Source organism: Chelon labrosus, assembly GCF_963514085.1.
Source record: "Chelon labrosus genome assembly, chromosome: 8".
Classification (NCBI taxonomy): domain Eukaryota; kingdom Metazoa; phylum Chordata; class Actinopteri; order Mugiliformes; family Mugilidae; genus Chelon; species Chelon labrosus.
Genome location: NC_140358.1, coordinates 18,384,409 through 18,401,676, shown reverse-complemented (window position 1 = coordinate 18,401,676; position 17,268 = coordinate 18,384,409).

The window sequence follows — 17,268 nt, the reverse complement described above, 5'->3', positions numbered from 1 at the left end:
TTTATATTTATATTTCCATTTATGTTCTTTTTCATGATTATATTCCATTCCCGTCTGATTCAGATTTAGATTATACTTGTTTCCTTCTGTTTTTAATGTTTACACAGGGCACCTTACAGAGTGGAAACAAATTCTCGTTGCACTGCACAACTTGTGTTCTGCATTTCTGTTCTGTATTCTTATTCTTCAAACCTATGTTCTGGTTGTGCACCTGAATTTAGTTTTACATACTGCTCTCAATAACAATCAATAATTTTATCCGTTCTACATAGAGAGATATATCCGCACATGATTTTTTAGCATTTAACAGCTTTCATGCACAGACTGCATACGCTTGCACATAAAAACGCCAGTGTGCAACAAACGTAGTCCTGCAAAAGTTTAAGGCCCTTTAGATGTTTAGGTTACCATCAGGGAGGCGTCTGATTGTCCCACATTCAGTCTGCAGCATGACAACAGCCCCAAACATACAGTCAGAGTCATAAAGAACTATTTTCTGCAACGACAAGAGCAAATAGAGACTTTATGGCCCATGTAGAGTCCTGACGGCAGCATTATGGAGTCAGTCTGGGATTAAAAGAGGGGAGAGAAGACGGCTGGAGACTGAATCCACAGAACGACTGTAAGTCACAGCATACCTGCTAAGAACCTGTGAATCGAATGTAGCAAGGAGAACTGAGGCTGTTTTATAAGTCTGCGCACACAAATTACTCATTCGGTGTAGTTTTATTTTCTGTTTACTGAACTTTGTATTTAGTCAACTGTTTTCTGAAATCTGAAATCATCCTCACTTTCATTTTAGTGTTTGAATGTTTTTCACAGTACTGTACATTGACATACAATATATATACATAGACGTGGTAAAATGTCTAAAACATAATAATTTAAGTCAAATCAAGTATTATTCAGAAAATGATAGTCTTAAGAAGTTGCTGAAATTAAGGTGATTCAACTCTTAATACTAGACCAGTCTATTCCAAAGACATATAAGGAAAAACCTTGTTCCTAATATCTTAATTGTTGAAGTCAGGACTGCCAGAAAGAGAACGCGAGAATCATTTCACCAATTCAAGTTATGAGATGTATGTTAAAATCTGAAAAAACTAAAACGCTGAAAGCAGTGATGTGGTCTTTTCCTTTGGATCTGCCCGGAGTCATGCTGCTGCCGTCGGATGAGTAGTTTTCTACACATTGTTTTTTGACCATTTCTACAGATAACAAAGGCTAATTTATTCCAAATAAAATAAAATAAAATGAAAAACATCCAGCTATTATCATTTCTAGACATAAAATTTTTTCCATGTGGTTTCAAGAAAGAAAGAAACAAACAAAAAAAATACCCTAGTCCCATCAGAACGAAATATAACATTGCTACTCTGAAACATAAAATTTAAACTTTAATTCAAGCAAATAAACTTTAAATGTAGACTATAATGAGGGGGTAGGTTTATAGGAGTTAGGGACCAACAAAATGCTTTAGACGGAATATTTCCCATGTCCCACGGTCCAAATGGGAACTGAAATGCAGCGTCTATAAAAAATAAAGTATCAACAGCTTAACCAGTGGTTTTGTAATAAAATTCAGAATACACACAGGTCAGACTGTCTGAGCAAGAGATTATTCACTCATTCAGTCATTCAGAAATGTATCTATGAAGCATCAAGACTGTGGAGATATTCAAAGAAACACATCACGTCAAGTTTTTACAGATTTCAACCTACAGTACATCTCATAACTCTGTATGAAATGTGTCTTTCTGATTTCAACAACAAAGATAAAAGAAAAAAACTGACTTTAGATTAAGTTTTTGCAGAAAGTGACTCGTCGTTGATACTGACATAAAATGTTTAAAAGGGTTTCCTCTCACCGTCAGGCAAGCAACTATATCTTGTATCTGTATATCCTCACAACAATGCAAGTTAACTTACCATAAATGATGACTAGATCTAAAATTAAAAGGGAATTAATCGTGTTTAGATTACAGGTAAACCTTGACCTGATCCCTGCCAGTCATATTATAACATCAGACGTGACAATTCCTGTGCGTCCCAGTAGACGTATTGCCTGATGCTGTGGAAATTCATTTCACCACCTGTTTCTCCATCTTTCTTTTCAAGGGTTCATTACATATTAAATTTCCCAGTACTTCCTTATCCTCACATCTATCAGTTAATGGGTGATGCAGTCCAATTTGCTTCCAGCCCAAGGTCAGATCTTGGCAACTGCGCTCTCACGCCGTGTCCCCATCTCTTCTGAACTCTGGATGTTTCTCACAGTATTAGTAACTGGAGTTAAATCTATAGCCCTTTACCACGGTTCTCCTGTCCACAGTTTTCTTTGGAGCTACAATACCCCCATGTGGCTGATGGAGGAAAACACCCAAAGCTTGACTTGATCTGTTGTGATTTCTTGCTTATGATATGATGGAAGTCATGTTGTGGTAAAGATCATCCAGGGGTCAGCTCTGTCTCATTTAACAAGCGACGTGACCGTAACCTTAAGTATCCGCTGGTCCGGAGTCGGGTTATTGAAACTGGAAACTCACTGACAATGGCAGCGAAAATGTCGAGTGCCATCTGTCGGTGCGTCATTTGTCTTGTCTGTGATGGAAGGAGCAGCATCGCCTCCATCCTCTTCATCCAGCCCCCCACACCACCTCCCCCATCCCTCACACACACTCCTCAGGTCATGTTCATAGGCTTGGCAGGGCTTCACACAGCCTTCTGCTCAGTTCAAGGTGATGTTAGGGGCCCCGGGGGACACGGGAGGATGGATCTTACTCTGCGGCTAATTTAGTTTTGTCTACCGCCCCTCACAGCTGATGTTTGAGGTCAGTAGCTGGATACTTTGTTGTAGCTCATGAGCTGATGAATGGATTTAACGGGACAGCCTGTGCTTTGCTGAAATATGTAGACAGTATACATTACAGTGATTTTAGTAGTGCACCCCCATAAACCTCGAAGACTTGCAAAAGACAATTACTAGAGCAAGTGGGACAGTGTAGGTTCAAAACCTCGTGCACAACAACCATTTCCACCTGTCTGCAAACACCTTTGCACCTCTGCAGTTCCTCAAGAGCATGAACTCTTACGTCAGCATGTTCTCAGACGTGTCCAACAAGTTTTCTTCAGCAAATCCTTTGTCGCACACATTGTTTTCCACAGTCTACAGTATGTTTTCTGCATGAGCACAACCCTAAGAACACACTGGACACACTGCATTTCATTATAACGTCTATAACCCCAACCCTAACCCTAACCCATCTATATGCGATAAATAAACCTTTAAACTCTGTCTACTCTCAGCTAAATGACAATATCGACTGGATTGTTTACTCAGACTCCCTTTCCAACTCCAGAAGACTCCTGCTGTTAAATCTACCAATGGTTTTCCCCACTGTGGGATAACTTAAAGGATTATCTTAAGTCTTCTAATGGTGTAAAACATGTGGAATGTCCCTAAAATGAGCCGTTGTAAACAAGACGTAATATTTCTACAGCCCTCTCTGCATCTCTGTGGGTGATCCCCAGCTGTTAACCCTTCGCATAATATACTTGCACTCTTCACCCATGTAGCAAGGCATCACTCACGCACTGTGACTTCCTGTATCAGTCAGCAAGCGACTTTGCATGTGCCAGCATGAAACTCGGCCACAGGGGTGCAGCATCACACAAGTCTTTCACTGACTCTCCTACATTTATCTCACAATCCCACCCTGTCTTTTTAGATAAATGATACACCATTAGGTATTTTATCTCACCCTCAAGCCATATTCCATTTGTTGAAAACATTTTCCATTTCCAACCCAAGTCGTCTTGAGTTCTGTGTACACGTTGGACCAGCCTACTCATACACAAATGATTCGGTCCCGACGGTGTGTTTATCTCATGTGTTCATTTCACTTTTACCACTCTAAATTATACTTGAGCTGTGTAATTTCCTCAATGCTTTGCCTATTTGTAAATATACACTATAACTCCGTGTCCTCCGCTGTCCCCTCTTTAAGTATTAGTTTTCATGATTTCTAGCTCATCGTACCAGAGTCCTGCAGTGACCCGGGACCGACTATGTGCCCTGAGGTTTGCATCGTCTCACTGCGAGCCCGCCTTGTGCTGTATCAGCTGCCGTTTCTTTATGGCCCTTAATTCACCCAGCCTTCCGCAAGCCCATTTCACATGCTGACTGCTCTGTTTTCCATGCAATTGGAGTTGACCAAGGAATGAGGTAAGAGGATTGCTAATAGGCTAAATGACCAACATTGTAATAAGGCTTGCCGGAGCAGCTTGATTTCCACACTTGGCTCGATGGATAATTCATGTGGAGACAAAGGCGGCGTAGAGAGAGCGTGCACGTCTGTGGTCAAGGATGAGTCTTCTGCTGCCCATGTGCACATAAACGCACACACACACTCTATCGGTTGTGACATATAGATATTGTCAGTGAGTCCTTGGCATCTTCACATCTGCTCCATCTGCTTCATCCATTTTCATGATTTCTAATTGCATTTAAACTTGAATCTTTGTGTCGTTATCTCGGCACCCCTTCCCCCCTCTTCTTGTGAGTATCTCTGGCCTGGAGTGGTGTGTTTCCTGTGGAGCTCTATACTACATCTGTTGTCGTGGTCTCATCAGCCTGCCTAGTCTTCATGGAATCCTGCAGTTATCCACTCCTACCTGAATGAACAATTCTCCAACCTGCCTATGATTCCTCTTACATTTTCAAACTGTCATGTAACATCATCAGTTTGTATCATAAGATTCCACATGTACACTTTAGTCAGATATGTGTATCTATGACAGACGTATGTTTATCTTGCTGTTCTCTTCTCTTCTCTCTTTGCTGTTCTCTTCTCTCTTTCTTCTGTCTGTACCCGGCTGGCCTTAGGCAGATGGGTCCCTCCATATGAGCTGGGTTCTGCTCGAGGTTTCTTCCTGTTAAAAGGGAGTTTTTCCTTGCCACCGTTGCCTTCAGGCTTGCTCTGGGGGTTTCAGGCCGGGTTTTTGTAAAGCGTCTTGAGACGATTTGTATTGTTATTGACGCTATATAAATAAAATTGAATTGAATTGAATTGAATCCTGGCCGGTCACAGCTATATCCAGCACTGGCCCACTGTGTTCAGGATGTGACAGTGGACTTCAGATGGTGTGACCCATATCTTAGACACTCAATAAGTGGTCTTTTGATCAGGTATATATACAAAAAAAAGCTGAAATGAAGTTATTATAACAAACTGCACGGTAAGTGCTTCTGTATGGGCTGAGGCACCAACTTACCTTAGCAAGTACACAGATCTGTAAGGTTACTATGCGGCCACTCTGTCTCTCTCTCTCTCTCTCTCTCTCTCTCTCTCTGTGTGTGTGAGGGAGAAAGAGAGAGAGAGGGAGAGAGAGAGACACTGTTATTGTGTGTCCTCTTCCTGCCTGTCCTCACTGCCTGTCTCTCCCTCTCTAATGGGGACAGTATGAGAAGAGAGCTTGTGCTCCGTCTGGACCTTTCTAATTGCCCCTGCCACAGAGGCCTGATACAGCAAGACCCTGTGTTCCCAGCAGGTCAGGCATGTGTGTGTGAGTGTGTGTGTGTCTGTGTGTGTGTGTGAGAGAGAGAGGTAGCGAGAGAGACTTGGGCAGACAGAATCATCACTCAGGTAGTGCTCCCTTGGGTCCACCACACATATTCAGGCCCCACATAGAGAACGCCATTCATTATAAATATCTGAGCTACGGGAGCAGAGCGGGAGTGGTTGGGGGAGGCATGAGAGGGGGGAGGAGAAGGTGAAGGAGGAGACAGTAGGACAGAAAGATGAGCAGAGGAAGAGAGTAGAGGAGTACAGGACAGATAGAAGTACATGTTTGTTAGATAGCTCAACGGATCCTGCAGAAGAAATCATTTGAGTTACAGTATCATCCTGAAACCCACTTTGTAGAGCTTTGTGTGATAAGACACATTGACACTCAGAAGTATGTGGCTCCATATTATCCTCGCTCATAATCTTCTCGCAGGCTCTCCGCTACTGCCAGGCCAGGTTATGAAATCCACCCAGGGCCAGGTTACAAAAATCCTCTCTGTGGCATCTGCCAGCGAAGGCAGCTCCGTGTTGACAGATGGGCACAGCATTCCTGGGCCGGGGCCTTGCCAGCACACTGCCAGGAGCTGGACTGAAGGAGCCACGGAGAGGCTGACTGGCATTTCTTTACACCTATGTGCTTAATTTCTGTGGCAACCTCGAGGCACGTACGACATGAGTTACATTCCCCGAATGCTGCTCCTTCAAACTGACACGTAGGGACATTGATGGGTGTGACTGGGAAATGAAAAAGGTAGTAATGGATATGGATTCAGGCATGTGTCTGTTGTTTATTAAAATTGCTCTAAAGTAATAGCTATGAACATCATCTTGATTTTATGACTGTCCCTTGTTATGTTGTCCTGAGTTAATGAGTCTTTTTTTGTTCCAAACACAGCACCACGCTGCATTTTCAAGAGGTTTATCTCCACAGCTTAGGGTGGCTTACGTCCCATGCTGGCCCAGTTATGTGATCTATGTCCAGGCAGGGAAGAAAAGTTTGACCCCTTCCCAGAAATCTTGCTGTTTCCACAGGGATAGTGTTTTATGTGCTCAAGGTGAGTGGAATACAAGCGCAGCTCCATTATCCAGGTGTTTTACTCTCTCAGTCTCCTACCTCTCTGACCTTTTCACCATTGACCACCAGTTTTTCAATTAACAGGTCATACTAATAAAACTTTTAACTTTTAAAGCAGTTATTAAGACGGCAGACACAAATACAGTACAATTCAAATTAGTGTTTTGCATTTTTGTTTCTGCTGTGTTTTCATGTGAACAATGTACAATAAATTGTTCTATGCATTTCAGCAGAGCATTTGGAACACAAATATAGCTTTGGCATGGCTGGACTTAATAGGCTGGCATTTTGCAAAACCATGCCACATTCTCCACAATCACCACTCTTTAACATTTAGCACTGCATGGACACAATGTTCCAAGAAGCAGCGTACGTATGGTGCCCTGCCAACTCCTCCGACAGTGAGAGATTACAGTGATTACTCCAAAAGCAGTCTCAGTATGGAATGATGTATGCATGGGGGTCAGAGAGAAAGACAGTGGGGAGGGTCGGCAGGAACATTGGCAAGTTTCACAGTTGAGCACAGAAAAGACCAGGAAACGTGAGCGAGTCGCTGACCTCAAAATCACTGTTAAAACACGGTGTCCCCATTTGGTAATTATCCTCCTCCAGAGATGAGGTCAGGCTGAAAATCAGTTGAAAACAAAGTGGGATGATAATGGCAGCGGTGACGACGGGAGCGAGAGAATGAAAAGCAGAGGAGAAGAGGACATGACAGGGAGAAAATGAAAGAGAGGAAGGGAGAGGAGTTAGAGAGAGTGGTGGAACTCACTGCTTGGTGTGAGCGAGCATGGGAAATGCGTGGGACTTATGGTCCATCATTGGCTCCGAGGGGATGTGTTTGGTGATGGACGCTCAAGGACATGCATATATGTACGTACACACACACACACACACACACGTACACACATATACAGCTGTGATTCCATTGCTTATCTTAAACAAAGTCTTCATACTGCCCCTTTAGTTTTACCTCAATGGGATTTGCTTTTTGAGAAGTCAGGTCCTCATAATGTCACCAACCGATTCAGGTCCCCACAACGTTAGTAATACAGGCCGACAACCAAGTCTAAAGTCATTTGTTTAGTCCTCTCTTTAATTCTTGGCTGCTGCAGATGTTCATCACCACCTCACACCTGTTTTTTTTTTTGTTTTTTTGCAAAACGCAAAGTAAAAGTAAAAGTTTTCATTTGGAACATATTTTCTTTTTAAACCTCATTATTCATACGTCGCCTCTTCTTGTTGGTGATGTTTCTCACTCGTCGAGAGGAGCGTCGAGAGGAGGGCGGCGATGGAAAGCCAGTGCTGCCTAAATTGCACCACCAGAGGGCAAAATCTGGTCAGAAACTATAATGGAGAGTCTCTGGAGCGCACATGCATGTACGCACAGACCCACGAAGACACACAGATGTGCGTTCATGTACACAATCCCCACCATTCGACACTTATATGTGCCTTACTGTATCGGCCAACTCATATCATATTGTATGCTGTGTTAAGCTTTCATATTACTATATTACACATCGTATAGAGTGTATTGCTCTTGATGTACCCACCCTCACATGAAACAGCTACACTAAGTTTAATAAAATATCAAGTTTATTGAGGACAGTGTGATTTATAGACACTTAATTTGACTGCTCACCACATCAAAACATTCACACAAGTAGCTGTCAGTTTTGAGCTGTGATGTCTTGAGGCTGAGCTCACCTCCGTGTAAATCATGGGCCACTCTGTGTCAATGTTCAAGCCAAACTTTGGCAGGCTTCAGCATGATGCAGCCTTTTCTCATGTCTAGGTTATTTTTATGGCTGAGGTGGTGGTGGAGCCATTGGGAGGTCTGATTACCCTTTCGAAATAAGCCAATATAATCACAGCTGCCAGGGGTGGTCGATACAGAGCGCTGCGCTGTGAATTCATCTTTCACGAAGCAGGGCTGCGAAAGGCGGCAGGGAGTAGGAGCTTGTTATTACATGGCATTTACTGTACGCTGCACATTCAGCTCCATCGATGCAAGCCTCGCGGCCCCATGCCCGCGCAGCTTTTTTTTCGTGCTACGTTTTATGTTTCCTATATGTCTGTGCAGGGATGTTAGCCATAGGTGGTTTAGGTCAGCTGTTGTCAAACCCATGCTGAGGGCTGAGGGAAACAGAGCCGCTGAGGGCCATGACGTGTGCTGTTACTGCATGCGTGTGCACTTTTATATGGCTTTAATTACAGACTGTGAACACAGACAGACTTGTTTATTCTGCTGCATAGTATACACTGAGGCCTGGTTGGCACCACAAACACACGTGCCACACACACTCGCACACACACTGCTTTGTAGTAGTAAAAGTATCTATCCTGGACGGCACAGTAGGTTGTACCTGCCAGCTGAGTGAGTCACTTCTATTTTATGTCCATTAATTCAGTCATTTATGGCTATCTGAGCACAGAGCGTCATCACAAACAGGCGTAGTCCTCTGACAGGAAAAAAAGTGTTGTTTTCATCATTTTCGATTTGAACACTTCGCATCTTTTTTTTTCCTAATTCACAGGCGTTGAGTGATTCCAATGTTAATAGAAATATAGTAAGCTATCACCACCATAGAGTTGTATTCTAATTCCCTCAGCTTGAAAAAACAGGCTATTTAAAGGGCATCAGCCTAACATAGACTGCTTTATTTTGAGTAGACGAAGATGGTATAAATAGACTTAGAGGAGTGCAACAAGCGAATGGTTCATATGAAATGGCTGGCGTTACATCATTGCCTGTGAGAGTGAAGTTCTGGAGAGGCGCTGGGCTCTCTGGGCCAGCCATTATGGTTTGTACTAATGTTCTGGTTTCACAATCCAAACATTCTAAGAGCTGTTATTTGCTCTCTTTTTCCCTTTTACTCAGTAATTCTGCTTCTTTTTTTCAACTGAGCAAAGCTGTCAACAGAAGAGGAGAAGCAGCTTTAAGTGGGAGACAGAAAACGGACAGATGAGGAAGAGGAGACGAGGAGAAATGGACGAAAGTGATCGAGACAAAGTTGGTAAACTCCATGACCCACGGGATGCGTTGACCACAAATATGCGGAAACAAAAATCTGTTTGATCGAAGCATGAAAACAACCGAACAGTAAGGTGTATCTCTGTGCAGACAGTCTGAGGTTTGAGGAGGCTGGTGGTGAGGCAGCGTCCACCATGTGGTTGGACTGCAACTCATCATTACTGTTGGCTTCAGTTGCAGCTACCGAAATGACTTGTATAAGTAAATCAGTGCCGCTGAGTGAAGTTCCAACTGGTAGCTAAATCACAGGACAAACCAGCGTCCCCCATCATGCATCTCTCCTCCATTTATGCTCCGACTGTAATAGATCCTGCTCTTTTTCAAACGTGGTATAATGAAGTGAAGCTGAATCAGCATTTCCGCACAGCAGACTTGTGTCTCTAAGTTGGCTCATGCATATGCCATTCTGCACAGTGTCTGGTGTTTTTGAAAAAAGTTTTAATTTTGAAGTGCACAGATAATGAGATGATGACATAATTTGTGGTGGCGGCATTTATGATGGCTGCCTCTGTGTGCTCTATGTATACTGTATGAAATAGGACTGGGATGTGTCCAAGTTTCACTGTATATCAGGGTTTTTTTTTCCTATATGGCTCCAGGGGCAACATGGCGGGGCTGAAAAATGAAGCCAATGCAAAGTTCATACAAAAAAAATCATACAATTTATTTTTATACCATATCCGAATGTGGATAGGCAGTATCATCCCACAATACAAAAGACAGCTGAAATATGTAAGTTAAATTACGTGAAATTAATAATTTATTGCTAACATTATCTGATACTAATTGAAATTTACAATTTCCTTCAGTCTTTGCCCTAATGTCATACTAGCCACCCAAACAGTCACTCCTATAGATGATGAATACCACCCATGTCTCTATATCAAAGCCTCTATGCTAAAAATGCTACATTTTAGCTTAGCATAATGACAGTAAAAAAGTCCTAAAGTTATAATTAGGGGTGTTACTTTAATGCATTAATTGCGATTAATTAATTACAAAAAATGAATGTGTTTAAAAAAAATTAGTGCATTTAATTGCAGTTTGCATTCCAAACAACGTGGAACTTGATTACACTGATGCACATGTCAGAGCTCGGAACTGGATGAAAGTACGTTGCTAGGACTGAGGGAAGGCACATTTTATTTAAAAAAAAACCTACCTCATGGAAACCTTGAAGAAAGCAGTGTTTTGTGAAAATTGTGCAAAAAAAAAAAAAAAAAAAAAAGGAGTTTGCATACCACCGAAGCACTTCAACCCTACGGTACCATCTACATGCAAAACATGTTGCAGTGAGCACAGAAACCGCCTGAGCTGTTAGCGCCAGCAGTCTGAGTACATTTGTGTTTTTTTACCATTTAAGTCAATACTGTTCTGAAAAAGTACCTAAAGTACTTACAGTGGCACTTTTCAGTTTTGGATAGGGATATTTTCTTTCTTTTTCTACTGTTATGAATTGTAATGCAATTAAATGCATTTTTCCAGACTTTAAAAGAGCTTGAGTTTACAATATTCATGTTTGTGTCTATTATTTGATTCAGTTGTAGGACAGTCCCATTGCATGCAGAGGTATTGTTTTCTTGGGATAGGTTTAAACACGCTCTGTAATGAAATCCTAATGGCGTGAACTGAGTCAGCTATGAAACCAGGGCAGCAGCTTCACTCCTTTGTCAATCTCTCTACTAGTCTAAGCTACATGCAAAAGAATGGGATTCCCAAAAAGTCAAACAACTGCTTTAAGAACTTTCCCTGCGCTGGTGATTTGCAATTGCACCTGTATAGTAGTCGCACAGATTTAATGCTGCTGAGTTCAGAAAAAACACGCGCGTACACACACACACACGCATGCACGCCCACACACGTGTGATAGGCTATTAAGTTGAGACCACTATCAGTCAAGTTGACAACTTAGCTGGACACTCGGATTGTACATGCAGTTCTCACAAAGCAAACAGAAATGTGATATTTTGACTAATAATGTGCAAGCTGAGGGAAAGTCAAATCACCTCTGGGTCACTGAAAAAGTTATTGGAACGTAATTAGTTTAAGCTTCATACAAATGGCAGGTCCTAAAGAAAAATGTTGGTTCATTACAAAGACAAATGTTGGAAAAATATAGCCAGTGTACCCACTGTGTTCTTTTCAAACTGGCATGCAGTTAAGCCTAACAACTGGTCTTTCACCAGGTGTTGGGCTGCTAAAGGCCTATTTGTCAATGGGCTGCCATTATTTCATTGACTCAAGTCATGTTTTCTTAATCTATAATTACTCTGCAATTGCAATGCAGCTGTAAAATCACAAGCGTGGCTCTTCTCTGAGCTGCTAAACTATCCCAGCATTTTCTTTTTTTAGATATAATTAAAGTGAAACTGCTGGAGGTCACTGAGAACATTCTCATTTCAGATGCACTTGAGAGTCTTTGTGTATAAATAGCCTTGCATGCAACCTTATGTAACGTTACAAATAAAATCAAGCAGCTTAACAAAGAATTTGCTTGACAACAATGGATATTTAGACTGTCTCAGCAGAAAACAGTAAACCTTCGGCTAAGAGCCTGATTGTGGATGGCTAAGTTTTCCAGGTGCTTGATTGCAGCTCCAGTGAAAACAGCTCTTTGGATAATTGTCCTGCCATCTAAATACCTCTCCAGTGATCCATTTTATGGGGGACAGAGGGGATAGCAAAGACTGTACTCTGGAAAAAAGCAGGTATCAGCCTGCCGTCTTCCATTTGCAGCACTTCTCACTCAAGTCGTGACCAGTTCATGAAAAAACAAGATAGAGATAAAGACCATGAGGAGATAGCTGAGTGTTTTCTCAAGCAAGGCATCAAAGTCTGACACATCCAACACAGGTTGCATGCTGCAAAACGCTTCGAAGGGGTGCTTGGCATGGTTGGCATGGTGCCGTGGCCTGTGCTGCCTGGTTCATGCCATTCATTTCTGTGTGAAGCTCGAGCTGTCGCCACATGGACAGCTGGTTGTGAGCTGCAGAGTCGTGAAATAGCACAATTCTCCACATCCTTTTAAAAAGTTATAACGCATAGATCTGCATCGGTTTACCCTCGCTAAATCACTACCAAAGAAATTTGTCTGGAAACCATGAAAATGACCTTAGACCAGCGACTGGAAACAAAATGACACCCTCCGGCGCTCAACAGCAGTGCAACAGGACCCTGTCCTGAGTTAGATGAGCCTGCTTTCAATCAGCACACATCAGGCTGCATATCAGGTCTAATTAGTGTATGTGGGCCTGCAGCGCAGAGCTTGGTGTGAGACACTAGCTTTCCGTGCACTGCGAGCTCTCCCCCGCACGGCACAACCAGACCTCGTGCCTATACAGCTTTCATTGCGTGGGATGTGACGCACAACTTTTATGGGCTCGCTATTTCTCATCTTAACAGCACATGTGTCGCAGTCCGAATAAGATTCCACAACAGCTGGATCAGAAACACAAAACACGGACATCCATATCCGTGCCGCCCTCGCACACACACACAAACACACATCAGTGCAGAACGTCTTACAGGTCTTCCAGGAGTGGATGGATTTAGACGGTAAAATGATAACAGAGGGCTGGAAAGAAGGATGACTGTGGGGAAAAGGTCAAATGATACCTTAGACTCTATGCCAGTCAGGGGCATGTGTGCAGATAAAACTATGAGTCTGCAGGAAAGCACTGTATGCAATATGTAAAGGTTTGTATGAACGGCAGATTTAATTTGTCGCGATTCATTTCAAAATAAATCCTTAAAGCTGCACTTGTCCTTATGTTTACATATGTCTGTGAAGGTTCTCAGTCATCCAGGTCATAGTATATCCAACAAAAGTTCAAAAAAGGCAACTGGACTTGTAGAGTTTTTTGAGAAGACGTTTCACCACTCATCCGAGTAGCTTCTTCAGTTCTAGGGGACTGGTGGGAAGTCTGAGGTTTAAATAGGAACTTCTCCTGAAAAAAATGTGCTTGTTATGCTAATAACCAGAAACTGGTGCAGCTAATTTCCATGAACGACTGGGTACTTACCTGTTTTGTCCCCCTCCTCTTCCCTATGAATGGTGCCCTAACGACTCTTGTCCGTCAGAGGCTCCAGTGTCAAGGTGTGAATTCACACCTTGACACTGGACACGGATGAGTGGTGAAACGTCTTCTCAAAAAACTCTACAAGTCCAGTTGCCTTTTTTGAACCTTTGTTGGATATTTATGTTTACATAAACAATTGGATTCAATGTAAGATGCTCGTGTCGCTCATATTGACAAATGCGAGCAAAATCAAAACTAGTACCCAACTATGCCATTCCCCTCAGCTCTAAAAAGCTGTGTAGTGTCTTTCAGCCCATTGTTATGTATTACTCTGCCATGATCTCCTTAGAAATGATTTTCTGAGGTTTGTGGAGATTGATTCTTAGACTAACATTCATCAAGCCAACGTAAACATGACTCCAGACGATGCACGGTAGTATTTCAGTGTTGTTTTAGCACATTATTTTGCTGCAACCAATCCGAGAATGTGACAGAAAAAATGTACTTTTTCATATTCAGATGTGAGCAGACTGTCCCCTGGTTTCTCTCCTCTCTCCGTTGGTCAAAGTAAGTGTGTTTGAATGAACCAATTGGGTTTGAGGCCACTTAGAACATCAATTGGATTAGCCACGCCCCCCCGGTTGGTTCAAACTCCTGTGTTTTCCTTACCTGCCATTTTGGTACTCTTACCTTGTGTATTTTAGGGTTTCCATGACACCAGCGGGGAAAGCATGGCCCAACTTAGAAATGGGCGTGGGCAACGGCATCTCATTAGCATTTAAAGGTGCAGACGCTGAATCGCTCACATGGAACGAGACTAAAACCAGGTGTATTACGGCATGGTAGATGGAAGGATTTACAGCTGAAATTCACAATATACATTCTGGGGATATGTCAGACTTATGTTAACTTCTTAAAAGTGTGGATAATATGGGGCCTTTAAAGTTGAATTATTGCTACCTTTATTGCTACCAATGTATTAGTGTGTAGAACTTTAATAAGCATGAAACCTTGGTTGTCACATTCATCTAATACAATAGCATGCTGGGATGAAGAGAGAGGGTGGCACGCTGCAAAGGTGTGTTTGTGTTTGTGTGCTAGGGTTTGTATTTTTGAACCGAGCCTCAGTCTGTGTACAGACTTCCCTGGCTAGATGTTGGCCTTGAGGGCAGAGATTGGCTGAGCTGTGTGACTTTACTGGGAAAATTAGGGTAAGTGGTGTGGTGGGGAGCATGTGGGCGAGGGTGGGTTACTGACAGGGGAATTTACTTACTGGCCTTCGGGAGACGTTCCTCAGTTACGTTGTGGCTGTTGAAAAACTAATCCTTGCAGTAAATCATGACATTATACATCCACACAGCTAAAATTATCCCGCGAAGGTCAGGCAGAAATTGTGACCAGGGTTTGGCTGCATTCTGACAAAGTGCTAGCAATCCAGAGGCAGACAAACATCCAGATAAACATAGTTCTATCACTCTGGAAACTTCACACAGCTCCCTGACAATGTCCAAACATTGCAATTTCAATTTGCACGCCCTGAATCATTACACAAAATGCAGGTATTTTAGGTAGGCCGAAATTGTTTTATTATTTTTAACGCAGTAATTGCAAGGCAAATGGTCTTAATTGTAACCCCAGCCTCTGAAATAAACAAGACTGAAAAATGAAAGTGGTGATTATGGTTTCCCTGGGCCTGATGTGGGATTTGTGAAGCTGCTGCCAACTCCGTTTTCATGTCACTGTTTCGAGTTCCTGCCCAATATAGACACACTGAATCACTCATCAGAGCACATGCCTTAATGGAGGACAGTTCGAAAGGCTCTGTCCAGCTCAGGAGGGATGCTGAATCTATCTGCCCCCATCATTACTCCCTCGGCGGAATGTTCCACATGCCCTCCACAATTACCCCTACCCCGGTGATGAATGACGGAAAAACTGGATTTGACAAATAATATCTATCACCGCCTGATTTTCCAGAAAACAGTTAAATAGTTGCAGTGCAACCAGAAGATCTGTACAAATGTCATTGCAGCATATACAAAGGATTTCAGTGCCTTGGTGTCCTGAGTTAGAGACTAACTGGGGATCTCTCATCTCTGCCTTTAACCTAAACTCCTCTCTTGTTATTTTTTTTCTTGAATGATTAGACTACACTGGACAATGTGAGATTAAATCATGTGTCATTAGATATCACCAGCTGCTGTAGGAGAGACTTTGATGCATGCATTTGTGTGTTGACAGCTCCTAGAATGAGATGCTAACCTGTCAGTCAAGCCCGCGTCGCGCAGCGCTGGGTTGTAGGGCAGAGGTGAGGGTGTGACCTTCTTCTGCATAGACTCGATTCTTGCTGCTCGGGCTTGGCGCTCTCCTCTTGGATGCCCCTGCCCTCGCCGTGGCCATTTCGCCGCTCTGCCAGTGTTATGTTTGGCGGGGACAACTGAGATGTTGGCAGCATGCAAACCTTCAAATGCACAACGCGTACAATAACCGCAAGAGGCCAAAGCCCGTCACACGCAGGTGCAATGATTTAAGAGCGAAATTAGTTTTTAATTTGGCTTCTGTCAATTTTGGGCAGTCTGTGGATTATTTGCTCACGTTAAGATCCAGGCTCGTACAAATACTCTTACAAATGCGCACACATAAAATCTTCATGATAGCTCTTTGTAATAAGACCTATTTTAAGTGAGTTAATGACTTTAGAAGGAATGAATTAACATTTTGGGGAATGTTCTTATTCACTTTCTTGCCAAGATGTGAGAAGCTCTGTCGCCTTCTTACAGTATTTGAAACCTAAGTCCTGCTGTTTTCTGTATCGATTTATTAAAGAATAATTTTGACTTTTTGTCAGCCTGGAGGTGTTCCCATTATTGAGGACATTGTGGCTCAGTGGACCATGCTAATTTTGCAATCTCCTCCTCCGTTGTAGAGATTCAGGGAAACAAGAGTCGTACACAGCATGCGACAAAAAGGTCAACTTTTGTTTTTGAGTGTCCAGAAGTAAACGGACAAATTATCCACCTGATAATGATGATTTTACCAACTGTAGTGCGGGTCTCCATATCAGCCAGCTTGCCGCCTTACCTAATCACTGGCGTATTCATCCGCACAGGAATAATAACGCGCATGCATCAGGAAATTGATGGTGCTCCTGTGGTCATTTCTCCGCTGCAGACTGAGGAGCTATTGCTGCGCGAGACCCGTTGATGCCAGACTTCTCCATGTGTCCATGGATGAGAGTAATCCTAGCTTTAGAACAACAATTAATGAGTCTGCAAGTTTTGATAAACACTGCAGAGGTGGCCTTACACCTCCCCAAAAATTAACTAGAGGAAAATACCAAGACTGGCTGGAATCCGTAAGGCAAGTAAAAGCTATTGCAACAAGAAAAAAAAATCTGCTTTATGAGCTGCTACGACCTCTCCACACCCAAACATATGCAAAACATAAAGATATTTACAGACTCACTCGCTCATTAGGTCAGTGTGTATAATGTTTCACTAATGCTGGTTTGCTTGTACCAAATGGCCTGATGCAGGGTGATAGGGTCAGCCAGCAAGTTGTGCCTAACAC